General features: G+C 40.4%; 1 protein-coding gene across 9 annotated transcripts in view; it reads left to right on the top strand.

Moving 5' to 3' along the window:
* The window catches only part of LOC119583657 (longitudinals lacking protein-like), a 127,703-nt gene that overhangs the window by 74,968 nt on the left and 47,268 nt on the right, over positions 1–5,467 (top strand). The window lies entirely within an intron of this gene.

Raw genomic sequence — 5,467 nt, 5'->3', positions numbered from 1 at the left:
CAAAAAATCTGTCTAGAATCTCAACCTCAATATAACATTGATTGGAAAATATATATTTTTCTTCACAGTATTTTCTGATATACATATACATTTCTCATAGGTTTTAAGATGTGTATAGATATAATTTTTACTGCAACACTGATCATGAACTTATCTATATATTTTTCTTTAACATGGTTTTCTGAAGACATAAACCTCTATCATTTTGGCAAAAGATATGCAGTAAGGTCAGAACAAATAATGAATTGGCAGCCATCAGTATCATAACATTTATTATTGCCCTAAGTTTCGACATACCATTCACGTCTGGTAGCTGATAATGTAAGGTATATAGGAACAACAATACCAACAACACTCTAAATAATATATATATATAGTTGAGTGGCAGGAAAGGAGATGGGAGTAAGGAGACAATAAGCCTAAGGGAACTGTTGCCAGAACGGTAATGGCAGCAACTAAAATAAAGCAAATATCACAGAGAACCAAAACGTGAAGAATTAATAAGCATCACTGGGGTATTATCACATACAGGCAGTCTATATGACTAAAATCAACTGACTAAAAACCAAGCAATGATGCAAGGAGGGAATTTTTTTTTCCATTGCTCTTAAATTTAACTCAACAGACCAAAACGGAGTGTGTGTGTCCTTGAAAAGGGTATAATAATGTGGGCATAATCTCGGACGTGGCGCGGTGGTGTCGGCATAATATGTATGACAGGGGCGCCTGCACTCCATCTTTGGCTGGTGATCAAAAGAGGCAGTGCCAACATGGTGGCACTGGTCGCAACAACACAACAAATACAAGTCTCTACAATATTTACGTCTCTATGCTCTAGATCGCCTAGTGATATCACAGTCAGTTGGAAGGGGGTTGTTCAGATCGAGAGTGAACTCGGCTCGGTGCGCAGCTACAGCAGCAGCAGCAGCAGCAGCAGTGGTGGTGGTGACAGTCCCAGGGGCTGTGGTCACCACCGCAGCAGCTGTAGTCACATGGTTTGGGCGGCGGCAGCCCATCTTGGAGCGGTGCAGGTGACGGTGGAGGTCCCAGCGTCGGGAAAAAACCTTGCCACAGGAGTGACAAGTGTAGGTACCCTTGTGCACATGGCGGTGGTGGTGAAGAGACATGGGGTTGGCGGAATACTTTGTGGCACTCTGGACATGGGTACAACTTGGCCTTGTACTCTGGTGATGCCTCTAGCATCCCGCGGTCCTCCCCTGCCTCTCCAGAAGTCACTAGCCCTGCCACTTTATCAGACGCCAGGTCTAGGGCAACTTCAGGGTACACCAGTCCTGAGGCTGCAGCTGCAGCTGCCGCTACTGCTACTGCAGGGTGAAACTTCACCTCAAACTCTCAGAGGCATCAGTTGTGGGAGCAGGGGTTGATGGCGTAGCTGAAACAGCAGTTGGGGGTGGCTGCTGTTGTGGTGGTGGTGGTGGTTGCTGCTGCTGGTGGTGGTGATGAGGTTGTTGGTGGTGTTGGTGGTGGTGTTGAGGTTGATGGTGGTGGTGGTGGTGGAGCAGCGGGGGATGCAGCGTTCCGTTGGCCTGGGGGAGAGGCGGCCGCAGCGACAGGTTGAGAGCCTCACAGACAGCACCGCCCGGCGCTGCTGCAGAGGAGAGGATCCACGTGAGTATGAGTCAGTCCAGGCTCAGGCATCATCACCAACACCGCCCGTCTATTTATCATCAATCATTTCAAAATGACAAGAGCATTATGATCACGTTCCCAGCTTGGTTGCCAACACCGACAGCTCCTGAGTGAGAGTAGTACACTTGAGGCTGGTTGAGCAGTGACCCTGGGCCATCCTAAGCCACCCTTGGCCACAAAGGGCCTTACAGGGCCCCTCAACACCTGGCCACCCAAACAAGCAGCAGCGGGCGGCCGCGGGGGCCACAGCACAAGGGCCACAGCAAAGCCACGGTCCAAGCTAAGCCAATAGTCCTCTTCACGCTGATGGCTACAATCAGTGGCGGTCATTTGGCCACGTGGCCATAGGCTCCCTAGATGGCCAAAAACGGTCCCTATTGCCCTACACTCACCAACTAAACTTAGGCCCTGGACTACAGTACGAGAGGAGCATGCACAGACTCTGGACCACAGGTCAAACCCTCAACAACACACTATTAGACCTGTAATCCATAGTCTACTAGAATCAAACAAACAAGGGGTACTAATAGGAAACCATCAGTTTAAATAAATATATATAAAAAAATAAATCAACATGAAGGAAACTGATGTTTTCTTCTTAATCAAAGACAAAAATATCACATCATGCAGAACAACAGGCACTGCCCTCCACAGCACTTATCAGTTTAACAGCCATTAACTAAAATTACTTTTTTCTTTGGCAAACTTTCATGTGAATTACATTTCAGCCATAAAGCTGACAGCTGTTAAAGATCTCAGAAAAAAAAGTCACAAGGGTGCCTGCACTTAGCATATGCCTCACAGCTCAGTAGTGAATTACACATCAATGGCACACTCCAGCACAGCTGGGATGTATGCCATGTTGAGCAATGTTCTCCACAAAGCTGCCCTATATCATGAACAACTGCACTATGCACACCCCTGGATTTAACACAGATACCAATCAGAGACTAGTTCTCAAGATGTGTAAATTGATGATAAAAGTAATAGTAATGAGGATGATGGATGATGATGATGATGATAATATTATTAATAATAATAAAATGAAATATAATCAAAATGATAATATTAATAATAAACCACTACATCATGGTGACAGTAAGAGCCTCATATGAACCAAAGATAAATCTAGCAAGATACCTTTTTTTAAATTTTTATATGAAAGCACCCCAACCAAGGCATTCCTACTTCTAATGATATTCCTGCCTGCATTTTTTTAAAAAAATCTGCCTTGCCTTAATACTGGATTTACAACACAATAGCTGGAAAAAGTCCTCCTAACCAAATAGTAACATTCTTGACAAAACCAAAATACATCACTATTCTTAGAAGTGGCAATACAACTAAAAATTTGAATTTAGAAAACAGCACCACATTCAGGCTGGTTTATTCCCTCCTTATATTCTCATCATCCTAATTTTTCACTAATCTGGAAATATATTCTCATTAAGTGAAATGACCTAAAACCACTTTCTGTACACCTGGTTACAGTAATAATCCCTATGGCATGTTGCAGTCAATACTCACAGCTAAACACCCACCTACAGGAGTACTATTGCACCTGCAAAAATAACTTTAGATATCTGCAGTCTTGTAAATAATTTGCTTCCAATTCTAATATTCAAGTAACCAGGAAATTATGAAATTTATTATTCATTGAACCAACTGAGAAAATATTTATTCAATTTTAACTTTAAGAGTTATTATTATTTAAAAACCAATAATGTAATTAACTGCCTGAAATGTAAAATGGCAGCTCTGGGGAGAAAATGTTAGTTCTCTTTTCTTCTAAAATCTACTATGGCTGTTTACTGTAACTTTAATATTAAAATATATATATATATGTACACTGGTCCATGAAATTGAAAGAGGAGTAATTAACCTGAGAACAAAAAAATAAAATTTACTGGAAAATAGTTATTTCAATCTTTAAGTCTGGAGCTACTTGCAAATGTGAGTCTATTCTAGTGGATGAAATCTAATAGCAACTTCTGGGAAAAGTTGATGTGTACATGGGTACACATTATCCTAAATACTGAGGCCAATACATATTACCATGGGAGTGGTTACAAACAAGTCAACAATGGCTTTTAAGCCTTAAGCTACATTTACATCAACATAAAAAAAGAAGAAGAAGAAAAAAAAAAAAAAAAAAAAAAAAAAAAAAAAAAAAAAAAGTGATGGACAAAGTACAATGATGTCAAACAAATTTAGGATGAGGGGAATGTGCAAGTGCACAACTCTTATTAGTGAGAGAACAGCAAATAAAACTGATGATGGTGGTGTGTGTGTGTTTTTGTGTTTTTTTTTTTTTTTTTTTTTTTTTTTTGCTCATCGATCTCCCCTTCTAAATACAGGCACAACATTAGTTGTTGGATGGACTGCATACTGCAATGGCCATCATTAAAGGAATACTTTGCTTGTCTGGCTGCTAGTGAAATCTAGGCTCAAGCGAAGCATCCCTTCAACATATGCCCATGTGCGTGTATGCAAACACAGGACTTTGAGGTGCAGCAATGGAGAAGCTAGAAGTGTGTATACTTGGCTCCAGCTATAGTACATATTCCCCAATACAAACACACAGAAGCATTTACTGGGGGGAGTTATCGATCACTGTAATTAGGGATCAGCTGCCAGCGGAACACATTGGAAAATGACCCTCACCCACTTGTCAGAGCCTAAAAATGCAAGGCATATTTGCTTTAGTCCTCTTTTTTTTCTTTACATTGATCTTTAGTTTGGCTCAAGCACTGGAGTCGCTGGACTATGAAGCCCTGCCAATAAGCAGCAGAAGATATCAAGCAAAGTCTAATGCTGCTCTTAATATCAAGGAAAAACAAAACAAACCACAGGCTTCAAATACTTCATTAATATTTTGTTGCTGTTGGGTGGGATTCAATTAACCAACATGTCTGCTTAAATTTTCCCATCTCCGAGTGTGCTCTCTCTCTCTCTCAGAATGGCTTGAGCAGGGCTGAGCACCCACACTGTGACAAGTCTTTATTGCTATACAAATGAGGCTCCCTGTATTAAATGACTGAAGTGAAAAGAAAAAAGTCCTGTTTCTTATGCCAAGTGCTAAGATTTCTGAACAAACAAACAAACAAATGCTAAGTGTGTCAGTCACAAAAAAGGAAAGAATAAACATTTTCAGAGGGAATTTGTCCCTTTTAAGAAAACTAAAACATCCTTTTTTGCTCATGCCATTTTAAAAATGAAAAGTGAAATTTTGATAAATGAGCAGTGAAATTAAATGGTCATTACCAAATAAAAGAATAATGGCTATTAAATAGAAAATAAGATAAATATTTATAGAAAATTATATTTCATATATAAAACATATAGGCATATCTAAGAATCAGTTCATACATATATATATAAATATATATAAATGTATTAAGCATGGCATGAAGTGTAGTAAAATAATCACAAATAATGTATGGAAATAAAAAAATTAATAGAACCTACACAACTGAAAGAAGGATATAGGCACTTTATAATTTAAAAATAATAAAAATAAAAAAAAGGAAAAAAGAGAAAAATTAAAGGAATGCAAACTGCAAGAAGACATGTAAGGGAGAGAGGCCGCTGATGACAGACAAACCGCTGATGACAAGGGAGTAACTTTGAGGGGGGCACTGGTTTTACATGTGAGCTGCGTCTGGAGAAAAGGCACTGACACAGGCCTGTGGAGGGCAGGCTAGGCTAACGGCTAGATCGTACTTACCGCCCGGTTTATGAGGACCCACGCTGTCCTGTCCTCCTGCCGATCCCGAGGGCCCAGGCATTGCTGTGGGGGAGACACAACGACTTATGA

Source organism: Penaeus monodon, chromosome 2 (assembly GCF_015228065.2).
Source record: "Penaeus monodon isolate SGIC_2016 chromosome 2, NSTDA_Pmon_1, whole genome shotgun sequence".
NCBI classification, from domain to species: domain Eukaryota; kingdom Metazoa; phylum Arthropoda; class Malacostraca; order Decapoda; family Penaeidae; genus Penaeus; species Penaeus monodon.
This window is presented reverse-complemented; position numbering and strand designations above follow the sequence as displayed.